Here is a 21,424-nt window from a genome sequence, read left to right on the forward strand (position 1 = left end):
CAGCATGTTACAAGCCCTTCAGCCCACAAAGTCCCTAGCACATAGCCCTCTATTTTCCTAATCTCCATGTACCTATCTAAAAAGCTCTTAAAAGACCCTATTGTATCCACTTCCACCACCGTCACCAGCAGTGCATTGCACACACCCACAACTCTGTGTGGAAAAACCTACTCCTGACATCCCCTCGGTATCTATTTCCAAGCACACTAAAACTATGCCCCCTCCTGTTAGCCATTTCAGCATTGTAAAAAAGCCTCTGGCTATCCACATGATCAATGCCCCACGGTGAGACCCGACGTAGATCGGGAGACCTCTTCATCAACCACTTTTACTCTGTATGCCACAAAAAGCAGGATTTCCCAGAGGCTACCCATTTCAATTCTACTTCCTATTTCCAGTCGTACATGTCAGTCCATGGCCTCCTCTACTGACACACTCAAGTTGGAGGAGCAACAGCTTATATTCTGTCTAGATAGTCTCCAACCTGATGGCATGATCACTGATTCCCTAATGCCTGGTAATTATCATCATTCCTATTCCTGTTTCCCTCTCTCACTTTACCTCCCTATCACCTCCCTCTGTTACTCCCCTCCCTTTGCCTTCTTCCATGGTCTTCTGTCCTCTCCCATCAAATTCTCCTTTCTCCACCTCTTTATCTCCTTCACCAATCAACTTCCCAGCTCTTTACTTCACCCTCTCCCCTCTCCCAGTTTCACCCTTCACCTGCTACTTTGTTATTCTTTCTCCCCGACCCCCACCTCTCATTCTGACTTCTTCCCTTCCTTTTCAGTCCCGATGAAACGTCTCGGCCTGAGACGTGAACTGTTTGCTCATTTCTATAGATGCTGCCTGGCCTACTCAGTTCCTCCAGCATTGTGTGGATTGGATGGAGTGATGTTTTGTTTTAATCAAGGGAGGATATAACAGTAGTGCTGGGGAAATACAAATGCCCCTGAATGGAAAGTCCTATAAAAAGTAGTGGATTCAGCCCAGTACATCATAGGAAAAGCCCTTCCAATCACTGAGCACACCTACGTGAAGTACTAACATAGGGGGGCAGCGCCAACCAATGGACTCACTTTCAGGGATTCTTCCCCTTGTGTTCTTGTTATTTATTTGTATTTGCAGTTGTGCTATTTGTTGTCTTCTGCACTCTGGTTGAATGCCTGAATTGAGAGGTCTTTCATTGATACTGTTATAGTAGCTATTCTATAGATTTCTTGAGTATGCCCACAAGAAAATGAATCTCAGGGTTATATATTGTGACATACGTGCTTTGATAATAAAATTGACTTTGAACTTTGAGTCTTTTAAATATCCCTCTTGTATCAGTCTCTCCTACCAACCCTGGTCATGTATTCGAAGCATGTGCTATTCTTGGTATTAAAAATCAGCCTCTGACATCAGCCCAGAACTTTTCTCCACTCAACTCACCCAGATGCCCTCTGATAGTGACCCTAGAAAAAGTGTGCTGTTCACTGTATCTATACCTCTCCTAATCTTGTACACCTCTATCATGTTACCTTCCACCCTCCTGTGCTCCAAAGCCCTAGCTCACTCAACATTTCCCTAAAAGACAATTTCTCTGATATAGACAGCATCCTGGCAAATCCCATCTGCAAACCCTCCAGAACTTGCACATTCTTTTCATGATAAGTGAGCAGAACAGAACACATTTTCCCAGGGCTGAAATGGCTAGCGCAACAGGGCACAGTTTTAAGGTGCTTGGAAATAGGTACAGAGGAGATGTCAGGGGAAAGTTTTTTACACAGAGAGTGGTGAGTGCTTGGAATGGGCTGCCGGCGATGGTGGTGGAGGCGGATATGATAGGGTCTTTTAAGAGTCTCCTGGTCAGGTACATGGAGCTCAGAAAAATAGAGGGCTATGGGTAACCCTAGGTAATTTCTAAGGTAAGGACATGTTCGGCACAGCTTTGTGGGCCGAAGATCCCCTATTGTGCTGCAGTTTTTCTATGTTTCTGCAATCCTCCTGTTGTCGTGAACCAAAGCTTTATAGATCTGCAACATTGAATTGAACTGAATTGTCTTTATTTCTTACTTCCTTTACATACATGAGGAGTAAAAATCTTTATGTGTCTGTCTAAATGTGCACTGTGCAATTTATAGTAATTTGTAATAAAAGGTATGTACAACAGGACAATCAATGTTGCATAGAAATATAATTGTATCAGCATGAATTAATCAGTCTGATGGCCTGGTGGAAGAAACTGTCCAGGAGACTGTTGGTTTTGGCTTTTATGCTGCAGTACTCTTTCCCAGATGATAGCAGCTGGAACAGTTTGTGGTTGGGGTGACTCAGGTCCCCAATGATCCTTTGGGCCCTTTTTATACACCTGTCTTTGTAAATGTCCTGAATAGTGGGAAGTTCACATCTACAGCTGAGCTGGGCTGTCCGCACCACTCTCTGCAGAGTCCTGTGTTAAGGGAGGTACAGTTCCCATACCAGGCAGTGATGCAGCCAGTCAGGATGCTGTCAATTCTGCCCCTGTAGACAGTTCTTAGTATTTGGGGACTCATGTCAAACTTCTTCAACCATCTGAAGTGAAAGAGGCACTATTGTGCTTTTTTCACCACACAGCTTGTGTGTACAGACCAAGTGAGATCCTCGCTGCTGTCCACTGAGGAACTTAAAGCTGTTCACCCTCTCAACCCCAGATCCATTTTATTTGCTTACTTTTATTGTTTGCACAATTAATTTTTCTCTTTGCAGATATTTTGATAATAAATAAACTTTGAACTTTGAACACTGACCACTTTGCTCTACAATGGAATTTCTTTGTTCTAATCATGTATTTCTTGTATAATCTTTTATCATTCATATTTAATTTATGTTTTTCTTGGGAATGCTGTGTCAGAATTGCAGTCTTATGACATGAAATTTCTTGTTTCGCAGTAGCATTAGAGTGTCAACACAAAATGTCTGTAGAATACAAGACAGATAAGTACCGCAAAAATATAAAGAACAGTGAAAATACAAGAGAAAATCTGCAGATGCTGGAAATCGGGCTAGAGGAAATCAGCAAGCCAGGCAGCATCTGTGGAAGGAGTCAACAGACGATGTTTCAGGCCAAGACCCTTTATGAGGACTGGAGAAAAGATGAATCTCCTTCACCATTCCCCATTCCCATTTCTCTCTCTCAACTTATCTCCTTACGTGCCCATCGCCTCCCTCTGTTGCTCCACCCCTTTCTCTTTCTTCCATGGCTTTCTGTCCTCTCGAATAAGATGCCCCCTTCACCTGCCCTGATCAACTTCTCTTTCACCGATCAACTTCACAGATCTTTACTTTACCCCTCCCTCTCCTGCTTTCACCTATCACCGACCACCTTGTACATCTTCCTTCCTTCCACCCTCCTGCTTTCACCTATCACCTACCACCTTGTACATCTTCCTTCCTTCCAATCTCCTGCTTTCACCTATCACCTACCATCTTGTACCTCTACCTCCCCCACCTTCTTACTCTGACCCCCTCATCTATTTTTTTCCCAGTCCCGATGAAGGGTCTTGGCCTGTACATTGACTGTGTACTCTTTTCCATAGATGCTACCTGGCCTGCTGAAGTTCTCCAGCATTTTGTGTGTGATGTAAGGTAGACTTCAGGAGTGTCCTCTCCAATCATATGGTGGAGGGCGTGAAGCTGTCCTTAAAATATTGAGCATGGGTTTTCAAGCAATGTATGTCCTCTCTGATGGCAGTAATGAGAAGAGGGCATATCCCCGACGATGAGCATCCTTAGTGATGGGAGCTCCCTTCGTGATGCCTTTTGAAGATGTCCTCGATGATGGGGAGGGCTGAGGGGCTGGCTGAGTTCACAACCCGCTGCCATCTCTTTCCATCCTGAGCATTGAACCCTCCATACCAGGCGGTGCTGCAGGTACACCAGCAACATTTAAGAGACACGTACATAGATAGGAAACGTTTAGAGACATATGGTCCAACATGGGCAAATATGACCATTAGACATAAAGGCCATTTGGCCCATTCAATCATGGCTGATTTATTTTCCCTCTCAACCCCACTTTGCTTTCTTCCCGTAACCATGACTAGTCAAGAACCTATCAACCTCAGCTTTAAAAATACCCAATGACTTAGCCTCCACATCGGTCTGTGACAGTGAATTCTAGAAATTCACCACGTTCTGGCTAAAGAAATTCCTCCTTATCTCTCTCTGTTCTAAAGGGACGTCCTTCCAATCTGACACAGGAAACATTCTCTCTGCATCCACTCTATTTAGGCCTCAATATTCAATAGGTTTCAATGAGATCAGGTAAAAGAGGGATAGGGAGAACGGATGGGGAGGAAATTGAGGAGAAGGTATGGAACAGAGAATATGTGGACGGGAAATGAACAGGGGGAGGGAAGAAGATGAGTGGAGTGGAATGGGACTAGTTCTGATCCACTGGAATTTCAGTCCTCCTCTTCCCTACAACCGCCCGCCGAAGAGAGTGCTGAGGCATCTTGGAGTGCATGGACCAGATGGGCTGCAGGGCTAGTTTGCATGTTGTGTGATGCTACGGGGCGAGGAGTACAACAGGACAAGCATCCTCCCAACCGCCCCCTACCAAGGGATAAAGTCACTGAGATGGAAAGGCCCTTCATCCCAGTGTGTCTGTGCTGAGTCATACTGTCCCACTAAAATTCCCCTCAACAGCACAGAGCAGAAATTTGTTGGGATGTTTAATAAAAACATTTTTACTTCAAGCAGTAGTAACGTTATATAACCAAGACCCTGTTGGAACGTTGAGCTGTCTTGATGCACACATTCCAGTTTCTCTTTGAGGTTATCCTCTGCTTTGTGTGGTATAAAACTCCCCTACTTTTGGAATTCACCATCCCCACACTTCCAGTTCATGATTTCACAAACCAATCTTCCGTCCTTGGACTCACTTTACACCGCACGCTGTCGGAGCAGTGCTGCCACGATAATCGAGGACACGACTCACCAAGCGAACACACTTTTCATCCCTCTTCCCTTCGGGAGAAGATTCAGGAGCTTGAAGACTCGTACGGCCAGATTTGGGAACAGCTTCTTTCCATCTGTGATAAGACTGCTGAACGGATCCTGACCCGGATCTGGGCCGTACCCTCCAAATATCCGGACCTACCTCTCGGTTTTTTTGCACTACCTTACTTTCCATTTTTCTATTTTCTATTTATGATTTATAATTTAAATTTTTAATATTTACTATCGATTTGTAATCCAGGGAGTGGGAAGCGCAAAATCAAATATCGCTGTGATAATTGTACGCTCTAGTATCAATTGTTTGGCGACAATAAAGTATAAAGTATAAAGTATGATTTGTGGATGCCGCTGGTAAACCTCAAAATTTATTGCTGTATTCCAGCGCCCCCCAGTGGCCATTTGTGATTCTGATCTGCTTCTCTACCTTAATCAATCTGTTTTGGCAAATCCTCAAAAAAAAACTCAGTTATCTTCATGAGGCACTGCCTGTCCCTCACAAAGCTGTATTGACTTTCCCTAAAAGGATTATCCTTCCCCAAATACTCATAAAACCTGTCCCTCAGAATCTTTTCCAATAGTTTGCCAACTACTCATGTAAGACCCATGTGTCTATCATTCACAGAATTTCCCCCATTACCTTTCTCAAACAATGGAACAACATTTGCTATCCCCTGATGCTCTGGTTCCACTCCTATCACCAGGGAGGATGCAAAGATTATCATCAAAGCCCCAGTTATTCCTTAGATTCCTGTATAACACATCCAGCTTTGGAGACTTGTATATCCTGATGTTTCTCAAAAGCTCCAACACTACCTCTTTCTTAATCACAACACACTCCAGTATATTGGCACATTCTACACTGAACTCACATTAATGAAAGTCCCTCTACCTGGCAAACAGCATCATCATCATCATCAGGTGCCGTGCCCAGTTTGAGCTTTGACTGCCATGGCCCACACTCTTCTGTTTCGGGTCAAGTGGATCAATTCATTTTGTATTCATTTCCAGTTCTCTGTCTGCTGTCTCCATCATCATTTATCTTTGTTTTCCTCTTGCTTTCTTCCCTTCAATCTTTCCCATAATTACCGTGCATTTTAACTCCTCTTTCCTAATCACATGTCCAATGAAGTTACATTGCTTTTTCATGATTTCATACATTATTTCTCTTTTTGTGTTTGCTCTGGTCATGACATCCTCATTAGATATTTGTTTCATCCATGATATTCTTTGCATCTTCCTCAAAAACTATATCTCTGCTGCTTCAATTCATTTCCTCATGTTACTAGATATTGTCCAACATTCTCAGCCATATAACATAACTGGATAAACGTAATATTTCAGTGCTCTGAGGCGGGTTGTCTTGCCTAGTTTAATATTGGTCAGAATACCTCTTTATTCTCGTAAAGGTGTCTTTCCCATCCCTATTCTTCTTTTGATGTCCATGTCACACCTGCCATCTGATCTCACCCAGCTTCCTAAGTAGCAGAAGTTCTGTTTCATGTCTTCCCCGTTTATTTTTAGCCTGCAAATAGGATTCTCCTTCTTCTTGGATATCACCATACATTCTGTCTTTTTGCAATTGATAGAGAGACCCATTTTTGCACTTTTTTCGACAATTACATCAATTAAGTTTTGTAGTTCTTCCTCCGTACTTGCAATTAACACAGTGTCATCTGCATATCTGAAATTATTGATGTTTTCACCGCCAACTTTGATTCCCAAGATGCCTCTTATTTTTTGTAATGTTGTTTCACTGTACACATTAAATAAATCAGGGGAGAAAATATACCCTTGTCTAATGCCTCTCTTGATTTTCATAAACTGACTCACATCTCCATCTAATTTTACACGGCAGTTTGTTCCCAGTACAGATTTCTGATTAGGCAGAGGTGTTTCAAATCTAGATCTAGAGATTTCCGTAATATTTCAAATAACTTATCATGCTTCAGTTTATCAAATGCTTTTGTGTAGTCAATAAAACAAACAAACAAATCTTTTTGCACTTGAATAGCTCGTTCTTATAGTATCCTTAACATCAATATTGCGTTTCTTGTACCTTTGTCTTTCACAAAACCACATGGTTCTTTGCCTATTTCCCCTTGTATCTTACTTTTAGCTCTTGTCATCAACATTCTTAGAAGTATCGTGGTGATATGACTCATTAAACTTATGGTCCTATGTAATTCACATTCTATTGCTCCAGGTTCCTTAGGAAGAGTTGAAAATACTTATTTTTTCATCTCTTCTGGGATTATTCCAGTCTCATAAATGTCATTGATTAAATCAGTAAGTTTTTCAATTCCATAATCTTCAAGGGTGATAATTTGTTCTCTTACTAATTCTTCCGGACCTGCTGCTTTTCCTTTCTTCATCTTATTTATTGCATTATGAACTTCAGATTTTAAAATACTTGGACCTTCAACGTTTTTCTTAATTTCTGTTTTTTTGCATTGATCGTCTTCAAACAATTCCTGAATATACTCAGTCCATCTGTTTGTAATCTCATCTTTTTCCATGATGATGGTACCATCCTTTGCTTTCAAACATCCACCTGAAGAACAGAGGAGTTTTTTACCAGTGATATTCTTGATTTGTTGATGTAACCTTTTTGGATCAGTAATAGGGGTTCTTTCTATTTGCTCACGTTCCTGGTTTAACCATTCTTCTTTCATTTTTTGACATAAGCTTTCAACTTTTTTATCTAAGGTCTTATATTTTATAGGATTTGCTTTCTTCCATCTCCTTGCTTCCATTAGAGTTTTGATTTTATCTGTCATCCATTTATTCTTTGTGCTTTTTTCCTTTTTTAGGAATCACTGACTTTGCTGATTCGACCAAGGCATCCTTTAGAGAGTTAAATTTCATTTCTACATGATTGCTATTCAACAGATTTTATTTCTAGACTTTGAAATCTATTCCTTACTTCAATTGTAAATTTTTGTCTTCAGTTTTCTTCTTTAATTAATTGCAAGTAGTCAAGGGATTGATCAGGTCTTTGATTCTTTATTTGTTTAAGTTCTACTTTTACATGACATACTACTGGGATATGGTCACTATTACAGTCTGCACCTGGATATGTTTTGCATTGAGTCACTGAGTTTCTAAATCGTTGGGGGGAGATGGGAGAGGGGAAGGGAGATATAAATATAAAAAAAAACCCTGAGATTCACTGGTCAGTTAGGGGAGAAGCTATAGTCTGCATTTGAATATTTCCAGGTAGCAAGCATATTTTCCAAAGTTGATCTGCACAATGCTTACAATCTGATTCGCATAAGAGAAGAGGATGAGTGGAAGAGAGCTTTGAACACCTCTAATTGCCACAATGAGTACCTGGTGATGCCTTTTGGTCTGGCTAACGCCTCTGCTTTATTCCAGGCCTTGGTTAACAATGTGCTGAGGGACACGTTGAACCAGTTTGTGTTTCTGTATTTAGATGACATCCTTATCTATTCCCTCTTTCATCAGGAGCACATCTAGCATGTCCAGAGAGTTGTCAGACAGCTTCTTCAAAATAACATGTATGCCAAGCCCGAAAAATGCAAGTTCCATAAAGACCAGGTGTCATTTTTGTGCTATATACTTATCCCATCCAGTGTTCAAATGGACCCTAGTAAAGTTCAGACGCCTTCAGAATGGTCCAAACCATCTACAGTCAAACAGGTACGGCGCTTCATGGGGTTTGGGAAATTTTATCGGCACTTCATCTGGAATTTCGGCTCTATCGCTGTCATGGTCCTGTCCACTGACTCCTCATTTTCTTTAATTCCCTTTTCAGGTCTGGACCGTTACCTCAGCCGGTGCGACAATGCATGTTCCAGGCCACCGAGAATGGTGGATTGTAAGTTGCTTCGATGCCTGGGTTTGCTTCGGGAATTCTCCTGTGGCATCCTGCGGGTCTATGTCCACTGCCTGTGTCTCAGCGCCTCTCAGTAGATTTCAGCGTTGGGCTGCCCCTGTCTAATGGCAACACCACCATTTTGGTAGTTGTGGATTGATTGTCATACAGGGGCACTGAGGAGCAGACCCAAATGCAAGACACAGACACAGACACTGAAGTACAAGGAACTGGACTGGACTAGAGTTAGGGATGGGACAGGGCACAAACTAGGAGCTGGACTTTGGCTAGGAAAGCGGGACCAGGACAAGGAACTGGGAACTAGGAACCTGGGCTTGGACTCTGAGCCAGAGACTGGACAAGGACCCAGAACCTGGGTCTTGACTTGGGCTTAAACCATGGAACTAGGTGAATACATGACGTGGCTACAGGACTGGACATGGAACTCCTGCACAGGATGAGGCACATGGACAGGACGAGAACCCAAAGCTTTGACTTGGTCTTGGGAGAACAGGAAAAACAGAGACTCGGTCTTGGCAAAACAGGAACACAGACCCGTGGTCTTAGGAGAACAGGAACACAGAGCCTTGGTCTTGGCAGAACAGGAAACACAGAGACTTGGTCTTGGCAGAACAGGAACATGGAACACAAAGCCATGTGTGGAACACAGAGACTTGGTCTTGGCAGAACAGGAAAACAAAACCTTGGTCTTGGGAGAAAAGGAACACAGAGCCTTGGTCTTGAGAGAGAGACAGGAACACAGAGACATGGAACACAGAGCCAGGACCCCTCCTTGGGAACAGGACTTGGGGCCAGGGCTCTACACAGAGGCAGGACCCCTTCTAGGGAGCAGAACATAGGGCCAGGACTCGTACACGGAACACTGAGAGACAGTTCTCCACTCAAGGTAGCGCGCAAATGGTCAGACCTTCCTAGCAAAGGCGAGGACACAAAGAGACAGTTCCAAACAACGAAAGACAGTTCCTCATCTAGACACAGCAAGGCTCTGGTCTTGCTGTGGCGGTAGAACTTGACAGCGATACAGACGATGACGCAGACAAGGTTGCAGGCAAGGCTTCAGACAAGGCTTCAGAAGGAGGGGGAAGGGAAGGGAACAACCCAGCAAATGAAGCTGAACCCAGCATCCTACGGGTCTATATCCACTGCCTGTGCCCCAGCGCCCCTGGTCCCACCTCTCTGTAGCTTTCAGTGCTGGGCTGGCCCTGTCTAATGGCAACACCACTATTTTGGTAGTTTTGGATCGATTTTCCAAGGCTGCTCACTTCATTGCCCTCTCCAAGCTCCCATCGTTTCATGAGACTGTCACACTCATGGTTGGTATAGATTATGATTACCAGCATCATTGAAGATCCACCCAGTGTTCCATGCTTCCCAGCTCAAGCCGGTTACAACTCTCCCCTGGGTCCAGTCACCCTTCCTTCCCTTCCTTCCCACTTGGTAGATGGTTTGCTAATATATGGGGTGCAGCTCCTTCTGGCATCTTGCCAGGTACATGGCACGTTCCAATACCTTGTGGACTTGGAAGGGTATGGTCCAGAAGAACATTCTTGGATCCCAACGAAGGGCATCTTGGACAGGTCACTCACCTGGGACTTCCAGCGGACACAGGTCTGAGGCGCCTAGGGAGAGGAGCCCTGTTGCAATTACAGATGTGACAGTGCAGCCAATACAGCAATTACACTTGTCCATGAAGATACACGTGTCAACTAATTATTTTTCATCATAGCGCTTGTCGAGAGTTGAGCAGAGCACAGCAACGTTTCGATGCCTGCTTGTATTTGGCCTTGCCTGAGAAATTGGACTCTTGAATCAACTGACTATGAGCACTAGTGGTATTTGTTTTATATTTAGTTATTCCTTTCAGCTCAGTGTTGACTTTGTTTTCCATTTGAGAGTTTTAGTTAACGGCCCTGTTTGGCCTACCGTTTATTGTTTTTCTTTCCCTCTAACTCTGTTCGCATTAAAGGCTGTGAACTATTGACCCACTTCAATGTCTGTCTGTCTGTCTCTCTCTCTCTCTCTCTCCCCACTCTTGGGCCATATCTGAACGTAGTGACAAGATCAGTACATGGAATTACAACATAGTGGTATTACAGAGACTTGGCTGTCACAAGACCAGGAGTGGCTGCTGTATACACAAGGATTTAGATGCTTCAAAAGGGACAATGTGAGAGGTAAAAGAGGGGTGTGGAGTGGCATTACTAATTGAGGGTAGTATCATGGCTGTGGAAGGCGAGGATGCCATGCAGAGATTCTCAGTGTGCGTTGAAGTCAGAATAAGGAAGGGAGCAATCACTCCATTGGGAGTAATTGGCCACAACAGGCACATTAAATGAAAGAGCAAATAAGTAGGCAAATATGGAAATAATTCAAGAATGAACAAGATTCTTGTCCGAGGTGATTAAACTCAATGATGGTGGGTGTATGCTGCTTTTGTGTGACAGTGCTCCACGTAAATGAGCTCAATGGTGGAGAGGGCCTTGCCATGAGGGACCAGGCTGCATTGGCCACTTTCCATTTTGGGGCACTGGTGTTTCCCATACCAGGCCGCGATGCATCCCATTAGGATACTATCCATCGTCCACCTACATAAGGTTGTCCGAATTTTTGGTGACATGCCGAATCTGAACAGGACATGTAAGTGCCAAAGAATGTAAATCTGATACGTAAGTGCCAAAAAATGTAATGTTCTTGACCCTCACCACTTCCAAATCCCTGATGAAGATGGGATCAGCTTCTTTCCCCTACATTCAATAATGATCTCTTAGGTTTTACTGACATTTAGTTTGATTCCCTGCATGGTGACTTAGTTGTATGACAGAATAGTCTATATTAACCTGAGGTCCCAGAGGCAAAGATTTGATGCTGGAGAGGCTTTTGCTCTTGATGGAGTTGGCTCAGTCTGCAAACCAATGAAGCTCTTTCAAGTCCTGTGCAACGGCTCCCATGTACTATTTGAATGCTCTTCATAGTACATCTGTAGAAGATTTCTGGTGTCTATTCATGATTTCCCCTTCCTGAAGTCAACAATCAATTCCTTGATCCTATTGAATTTGAGTGCAAGGTTATTGTTGTAACGTGATTCAATCAGCTGATATATCTTACACCTCTGGACATCTTTGTCACCATCTGAGATTCTTCAATTAACAGTTGTGTCATCAGATCTTTATTCATTTCCGTTCACCCAACTTCACCTATCACCTACTGTCTTATACGTCTTCCTCTCCTTCCCCCACCTTCCTCTGACTTCTCTTCCTTTCTAGTCCTGATAAGGGTCTCAGCACAAATCATTGACTGTTTACTCTTTTCCATAATGCTGCCTGATTTGCTGAGTTGCTGCAGCATTTTGAGGGTGTTACTTAGGTTAAGCACTCATCTTTGACGTGCACAGATGTTCATTGTCAGTGAAGAGGAGATAATATTTCCAATCCACTCAGACCATGGTCTCTCAATGAGGAGTCAATGATTCAGTTGCAGAGGGAAGTACAGGGGCCCAGGTTTAGAAGATTGTTGATTTGTGCTGAGGGGATGATACTGTTGAAAGCTGAGGAGTAATCAATAAACAGCAGCCTGATGTAGGTATTGCTGCTGTCCAGGTGATGCAAAGCTGAACGGAGAGCCAATGAGATTGTACCCACTGTAGAACTATTGTGGCAGTACACAAACTGTAGTGGGTCCTTGTCTTTAAATTGCAGGGTTTAATTTTATCATGATCAACCTGTCAAATCACATCATCGCAGTGGATATGAGTTCAATTTGATGATAGTCACTGGGGCACCTTACATGCCCTTCTTGGGCACTGGCCTGGTTAATGCCCTTTTGAAGCAGGTGGGAAATTCCAACCACAGCAGTGAGATATTGTTGGTGCCTTTGAATGTCACAAGTTTGCGGGAGACAGGATATTTGTTTAATTCTGTGTAAAGCACGGTGACATCATGGTGAGCACAATGCTGTATAGTGCAGGAGACTCAGGTTCAAAACCTACTGCTGCCCGTAATGAGTTTGTGCGGTCTCCCCATGACTGCGTCAGTTTCATCTATGGTTTTCCCCACAGTCCCAAGCTGGTAGATTAATTGGTCATAGTAAATTGTCCTGCCACTAGGCTAGGGTTAGGGTTGGAGGGTTATTGTTCCTGGGCAGTACGGATTTGAGGGCCGGAATGGCCTATTCTGTGAAATAATTAAAAAGTGCTGGAAGAGCTCAGCAGGTCAAACATCAGCTTTGGAAATATTTCAGGTCTAAAACCCTGAGAAACAGAAACAAGTCAGTGAAAGTAGCAAAAATGTTGGGCAGCGTAATTACTCGAACAAAAGGAACTTATTTGATAGTGAAATAAAGTGGCTGGTAAGGGCCATTTAAACTCCTTTGCCTGTGTAATTTTTTACTGATGCTGTAAAGTGTGGGCAATGCTGTATAGAATGGTCTACAGCAAGCCAGACTATAGAAATAAAAGAAAAAAAGGTCAGTAAGGATGTCAGATAAACTGTTCACTGCTGATACAAACATAAGGAACATGTCACAGCGACGGACTCTACTGCGGGGTCTACGAGCTCTTGCAGATGGGCTGCGCAACTGGTTCAGCAACTGTGCTCATGCAAATACATGTTCCAGCTAATAAATGTTTCACTATGGCAGTATTTAACTCCCTTCTTTCCTTTGCAGTCCTGTCGAAACTTGACCAAAAGCACGGCAACATTAACCTCCCTGCTTACCTTCATCCTTGTCTGGGAAAGAGGACTATCATCTTGGCTGACACTGGAAAGGAGCAGCATTCGTTTAGTAAATTGGTATTGCTTCCCCGCCACGGTATTAGCGTTTAACTTTCCAGTTTCAGAGTTTCAGTTAACAACCTTTTTGGCTTAGCATTTATTGTTTTCCTTTTCCTTGAAATCCTGCAGCTGGTCTCAGGAATGTCAGTGAACTGTCGACCTGCCTTAGTGTCTCTTTCTCTGCATTTGGGCCATATCTGAATGTTCTGACAGCAAGTCTCAACCACAAGATAGACCCAGCAGAGACAGAGCAGCCGTGAGAATCATTGAGCAGATAGGGGAGGAGTTACAGGTGATTGAATCTGTTTTGGGGCAAGTGATCAAAGGAATGCAGCAGATAATCTCAGTTTGACGAGCCCAGTCTCATCTGAAGGAACAGATGTCATCCCTTGCAGCAACAGTTCAGCCACTCACCAAAGGCAACTGGAGTCATTTCTGCTCTCACAGCTGCGGTCCGTGAAGTCACAGTGGACACCCAGCATCAGCTGACAGCATTAGCATTTTTGCAAATGTAATTCAGCAGCCATTGGCCACACCAGTCCCACTTCCAGAATCTCACAAGTCCTCCTTTACTGCTGCTCCAAAACCCTCAGCCACAAATGAAAAAACTGCTGTGTCCATACCCAAACCACATATTCCCCCACCAGGCAAAAACTCTGGTGATGACCCTGATGGTTACAGAAGATTCATTACCCATTGACTTTCCAAGGTCAACCTGGTCAGCTTGGTGATGATGTGTGTAAAGTGCCAGGCATGATAAATCTCCTGGATGGACCTTCACTCGCCCTGATTAACACCCACAGCCCAGTCATTTTGTTGTTGAGCTAACGAGAGCATATGACATTCCAATATGGGGTCAGGGAGTTGCCCAATGATTCCCGGGCCTGCGTCAAGATGAAGGAACGATGCAGAACTACACAGTTAATTTTTGCACGCTTGCATTGGAGATGGGGTGGAACAAGAGATCCTTCATCACTGCCTTCCAGCACGAACTGCACTCAAGGATCATGGTGATCACTGTCCAAGGCAAGCAGGACAGTCTAGATGACTTGATTAATCTGACTATTCACATTGACAACCGGATAAGTCAGTGGCACAGGGAAAGAATGTCTCCAGCTTCCTATTCTTGGATCACCATCTGCCTCGTCACTCAGTACCCAGTACCCAGTACATGCAAGAGCCTACACAAGTGGCATGCATGTGCCTCTCGCAAGAGGATGAGATTGGGGCAGAAGAACATCCTCTAAAAGAGGATGCCTGTTGGCAGGGAGGTTAGTCCTGATGGTTCAGTTCTCCCCGAATCAGTGACCCTAATTGTGTGAAGCTTCCAGCTTCTTTGTCATAGGGGTACATGAATCATGAACCTTAGGAATTTGTCAACTCTGGAGCAGTCAGGAATTTCATGGACATCTCTCAATGCAAAGATGGAGAGTTCCCACTCATAAAAAGAGAGTAAAGATCAACAACAATGCCCTGGATGGTCAACCTCACCTTTCCACCGAACCCCTCCAACCTGTCCAATGGAAGGTAGCTACAGGCTAGCTGAATAGTTGCCTCTGGGTCCTGGCCTCCCCTGGTTATCCCAACATAACCCACAGATTAACTGGTCCCGAAACCCACTCCAAGTGTGGGGACCGGCATGCATATCAATCTGTTTGGGTCCAGGTCAAGCACCGGTCCGCAAATCCCCTACTGTGACAACTACTAATTTGGACATGTCTGACTTTCCGCTGAATATGCTGATCTTCTTAAGGTCTTCAGTAAAAAGAAGGCCACCTCCCTGCCCCTACATTGGCCATATGAATACTCCATTGACCCCTTACCTGGTACTAAGCCTTCACAGGGCTAGAGTTCATCAAGAAGGCATTGACCTTGGGGGTTCTGTATGTCAAACTCACTAGCAGGAGTGGGCTTATCTTTCGAGCAAGAGGGATGGCAATTTGGCAGGCTCTGTCATTGAATTGTCAGTTAAAACTGATACCTGTACTCGGCTGGAAGCCCAAGTAGAGTTTATATAGGTCAGGAAAGCACTAAATTCTTTTTGAAATGCCAAATCTGATCCATACCACTCTGAAAGTGTGGTTACAAGTCAATGGAGGGAAACAAAGTGAGGTTCCTGAAACAAATTTTGTCCTTCCTCCTCATGAGAGGAGAGCATGAAAGCTGCCCTTACTCAAGCACTTGATTCAACCTCTAGAGTGTCAAAATAAGAGAAGTTTGATTCCTTCACTGCCAGCAAACTGAAGGAGAAGCTGTTGATGGGAAATATTTCAAGTTTTCACAATTTTGTTAATCCGCATGGATCTGATGAGTTTTACTTTGTTGAATTCAGAAAGTTCTTAACTTTATGGCATTTCTTGATCACAAGTAGACCAGGGATAATATCAGTGCATTTTCAGATTAGCACTAGTTTTGCCTACTGAGTAATAGCAAAAGTAAAACCAATTCATACAACTAACCGGCGTTTGGAACTATGGACATTGGTTTCCTCACTGATAACAAACTGTACTGGAAATTAATGTAGTACAGTATTTTCTGTTTTAACTGTCTTGCTGTCCAGCTTAACATGTTGGGAGTTCCCTTGCCAGATTCAGTGAGATCTCAATTTTGTCTCCGATCTTAGTCATGTGTGGATCAAAGTTGAAGCCAGCATTGACACGTCAATGAAACCAGATTTCCTGATTTATTTTCATTTCTTGTATGGGAGTGGTAACAGATATGACAATTCCTGCGGATAACCTTTATTAGAACAATGAAATGTTTGAAATTGTTTGAAAAGTGATTATAATTTGCATCTGATTTGTCTGGAGAAGGGCAAGCGTGATGAGTTGAATGGGGACAGGAGAGGGAAACACAATACTGGAGTGTTGCGACACAATTTACAATTGTTACTGAAAATGCCTGGCAAGTCGAACAGCATCTGTGGTATGAGTAGCTGAGATCAATCAGACATCACAGTAGCAAATCTATTAGAGCAGCTGTTTCACAAATTTGGCGTATGAACACTGGGTGTTGTTTGTGTGCAGTTTGCATGCTCTCACTATGAATTTGTGAAACTCATCTGGGTGCTCCATTTTCCTCCACATTCCATAAAACCTGCTGGTTGTTTGGTTAATTGGCTACAATAAATTGCTCCAAGTGTGCAAGTGAGTGGTAGTAATTGACAGGATTATGGGGGGTGGATTTATTAGTGTAGAATCAGTGGAAATGGGTGCTTGATAGTCAGTGTTGACTTGATGGGCTGAAGGACGTTTCCAACTGTGTAACTCCCTACTGGCCAGAAAGATACCAGTGGAAAAGGCTGTTCATCTGAAATCACAGTTGAGCCCCAGTGTTGGCCTCTCTCTGCAGCAGCTCCATCATTTTCTTTCAAAGTTGTCCTGGTCCACAATTCCACTTCCTCTCACAGCGCATGCAGTGCTTCCTTTCTTCTTTCAACTTTGTCGTCAAAATTGACTGCAGTTCATGAATTCTAACATACTTCTGGCCATTTGTCATGTTATGTTTAGACTTGCAGCACCCCTGTCCTATCTTGGTTCCCAGAGCCACTGCTCACTATGAATCCTCTGCCTGTCTGGTATTCCCCTTTCTTCAATGCTGAACATTCCCTGTAGGTCTAAGCTTCAATCTCCAATGTTCCTCATCATAAATCTACATGATGAGCTCTTCTCTCACTACACCCATCTCCACATCAATGTCTTTGGCCAGTAGTGTTCGCTCCACATTATACACTGCAAGGTGCAACGTTGAATTAAAATATCAGTGAAATGGTTTTGCAGTTTGTGATAGAACTGGGTATGTCATGTGAAAGTCATCAGCCCCTAACTTTAACTCAGTTTCTCTCTCTACATAACTGTCATACATACACACAGTGCATTTGCAACATTCTCTTTCATGTCAAGATTTTAAATAAAGATGTAAACTCTTATTTACTCACTAATACCAACGTGTGCCTGAAACTATTGGAATGCAATATTTTGATTTCACGGTTTTGTTGCCCAGATTGAGGCACTGATGGAGCATGTGATAAATTCTATGAGAATCGATTTTAACTCCACGATCAGTGCTTGGAGATGATTGGTTTAGCTGCAATTCATCTGTGAAGGTGTAACAGGTTTGATGTTTACGACAGGTATTTTTCATTGGAAGAACAAAAAACATGTGAACATTAGAAATGTTTGATCTTCTGAGCTGGATGAAATTTCATTGTATTGGATCAATAATTTCTGGTTTCCACTCTACTTCTGCTGTCTGGTATGTTATGATTTATTTCAGATTTTCATCATCTGTACTCTTTTGACTTTCAAGCACCAAACACTCTCTGCACAGTTAACAAGCCATTTCTTTCCAGTGCGGGTTGGGAGTGATACTTCAGCTCTCACCAGCATAATGTCATGTTTTGCCTTGGTAATCTCATGGGCATGATGGATAAAGACCCAATGCCAGCCATTTGTGGCATTTTGACAGCAAACCTTCAGCAGAATTGTCCCTTATGCCGTGGCTCAGGTGGAATTTACGGTGTTTTTGCTGTGTAGTGATAGCTGTGAGAGAGGGCTGTCTTTAAGATGGCTTTCATGCCATCTTGGAAAAGTTGAAATAAGAAGGTATTTCCTCCACACGTGGACTGCTCGATCAACAGATTAGAGATCAAGACGGGATGCCAATTAGTGACTTGAGATGCAGTGATGCATCCGGTATCTGAGAGCAGTTCAAGAAAAAATCCACAATATCATTGCACTTGTCACGGTTAATGCACTGACAGAATTAGAGATCACATTTGCAATCTTAGAATGGACACGGCTACACAGACACAACAGACACAGAAACACAGACATGCACAGACACAGGTATATACACACACACACACACACACACACACACACACACACACACACTTGCAGAAACTCAAACATATTTACATATGTGGGCATACACATAGAAACATAGAAAACCTACAGCACAATACAGGCCCTTCGGACCACAATGCCGTGCCAAACATGCACTTACTTTAGAAATTATCTGGGGTTAACTTAGCCCTCTACTTTTCTAAGCTCCATTGCCTATCTAGGAGTCTCTTAAAATACCTTATTGTATCCGCCTCCACCACCGTCGCAGGCAGCCCATTCCACGCACACAGCACTCTGCATATAGAACTTACCCCTGACATCTCCTCTATACCTACTTCCAGCACTTTAAATCTGTGCCCTCTCATGTTAGCCATTTCAGTCCTGGAGAAAAGCCTCTGGCTATCTATGCGATCAATGCCTTTCATCATCTTATACACCTCTATCAGGTCACCTCTCAACCATGCTGCTCCAAGGACAAAAGGCCAAGTTCACTCAAGCTATTCTCATAAGACATGCTCCCCAATCCAGGCAATGCTCTTGTATATCTCTTCTGCACCCTTTCTAAGGTTTCCATATTCTTCCTGTAGTGAGACAACCAGAATTGAGCACAGTACTCCAAGTGGGGTCTGACCAGGGTCCGATGTAGCTGCAACATTACCTCTCGGCCCTTAAATTCAATTCCACGATTGATGAAGACCAATGAACCATATGCTTTCTTACCCACAGAGTCAACCTGAACAGCAGCTTTGAGTGTCCCATGGACTCGGAACCAAAGATTCCTCTGATCCTCCACACTGCCAAGGGTCTTACTATTAATACTATATTCTGCCATCATATTTGACCTACCAAAAGTGAAGCACCTCACATTTATCTGGGTTGAACTCCACCTGCAACTTCTCAGCCCAGTTTTGCATCCTATCCATGTCCCGCTGTAACCTCTGACAGAACCCCACACTATCCACAACACCCCTAACCTTCATGTCATCAGCAAATTTACTAACCCATCCATCCACTTCCTCATACAGGTACTTTATAAAAATGAGGAAGAGAAGGGGTCCCAGAACAGATCCCTGAGGCACACCACTGGTCACCAACCTCCATGTAGAATATGAACCATTTACAATCACTCTTTGCTTTCTGTGGGCAAGCCAATTCTGGATCCACAAAGTAAGGTCCCCTTGGATCCCATGCCTCCTTGCATGGGGTATGTTATCAAATACTTTGCTGAAATCCATATACACTACATCTACTACTCTACCTTCATCAATGTATTTATTCACATCCTCAAAAAATTCAGTCAGGCTGCTAAGGTATGAACTGCCTTTGACAAAGCCATGCTGACTATTTCTAATCATATTATGCCCCTCCAAATCTTCATAAATCCTGCCTTTCAGGATCTTTTCCATCAACTTACCAACCACTGAAGTAAGTCTAACAGGTCTATAATTTCATGGACTATCTCCGCTCCCTTTCTTGAATAAGTGAACAACATCTGCAACTGTCCAGTCCTCCAGAACCTCTCCTGTCCCCATTGATGAAGTAAAGATCATTGTCAGAGGCTCAGCAATCTCCTCCCTCGACTGCCACAGTAACCTTGGGTACTTCTTGTTCAGTCCCAGAGACTTATCCAACTGTCACACTTGATTGGTCCTATTCTCTCATGTTTTATCCTCTTGCTCATCACATACTTGTAAAATGCCTTAGGGTTTTCCTTAATCCCGCTCACTACGGCCTTCTCATGGCCCCTTCTGACCCTCATAATTTCATTCATAATCTCCTTCCTACTCGACTGATAATCTTCTAGATCTCTGTCATTACCTATTTTTTCGAACCTTTCATCAGATTTTCTTTTATTCTTGTCTAGATTTTCAACAGTCTTTGTACACCATGGTTGCTGTACCCTACCATCCTTTCCCTGTCTCATTGTAACGTATCTTTGCAGAATGCCACGCAAATATCCCCTGAACATTTGCCACATTTCTGCCGTACATTTCCCTGAGAACACCTGTTCCAAATTTATGCTTTCAAGTTCCTGCCTGATAGCTTCAAATTTCCCCTTACTGCAATTAAATGCTTTCCTAACTTGTTTGTTCCTATCCCTCACCAATGCTATAGTAAAAGAGATAGAATTGTGTTTACTACCTCCAAAATGCTCTCCCACTGAAAGACCTGACACCTGACCAGGTTCATTTCCCAATACCAGTTCATGTACAGCCACTCCCCTTGTAGGCTTATCTACATATTATATCAGGAAGCCTTCCTGAACAACACCTAACAAACACCACCCCATTTAAACCCCTTGCTCTAGGGAGATGTCAATCAATATTTGGGAAATTAAAATCTCCCACCACGAAAACCCTGTTATTATTACACCTTTCCAGAGTCTGGCTCCCCATCTGCTCCTCGATGTCCCTGTTACTATTGGGTAGTCTGTAAAAAACACTCAGTAGAGTTATTGACCCCTTCCTGTGCACATTCACACACAGAAAGAGTGAGAAAGCGAGAGGTGCCCATTGCAATTGTGAAGAAATGCTTGATGATTTCTGATGGTATGGTTGTGTCATGAACCAGTGGATGTGTTAGGATATCTCTTAGAACTTATATTTGGCCTCTGTAAATTAGCAAACAGTTCTTTGAAGTGGACTTTTGATAAATAAATACATAGATAGATACTTTGCTGATCCTCAAGGAAATTACAGTGTCACAGCAGCATTCCAAGTGCACAGATATACAAATATTAGAGAAGAAATAAGAAGAATAAAAAAATATGTTACCTTACACAGTCAAACAGAAGGGGGTCCTCTCTTCCCCGGCTATCAGTTGACACATTATAGAGCCTAATGGCTGGGGGGTAAGAATGACCTTATGTAGCACTCTTTGGAGCAGCACAGTTGTCTTAGTCTCTAACTAAAAGTGCTTCTCAGTTCAGCCGAAGTGGCATGCAGAGGGTGAGAAACTTTGCCAGAATT

The 21,424-nt window shown here is 43.2% G+C and overlaps 1 long non-coding RNA gene across 1 annotated transcript; it reads left to right on the top strand.

Annotated features, from left to right (window-relative positions):
- Positions 1–8,577: 8,577 nt before the first annotated feature.
- LOC134344866 (uncharacterized) lies at positions 8,578–13,639 on the top strand. The gene is made up of 3 exons (XR_010017544.1): positions 8,578–8,643; positions 8,759–8,821; positions 13,502–13,639. It is a non-coding gene; the product is annotated as an uncharacterized LOC134344866 (long non-coding RNA).
- Positions 13,640–21,424: the final 7,785 nt, after the last annotated feature.

This window comes from Mobula hypostoma, chromosome 4 (genome assembly GCF_963921235.1).
Source record: "Mobula hypostoma chromosome 4, sMobHyp1.1, whole genome shotgun sequence".
Lineage (NCBI taxonomy): Eukaryota > Metazoa > Chordata > Chondrichthyes > Myliobatiformes > Myliobatidae > Mobula > Mobula hypostoma.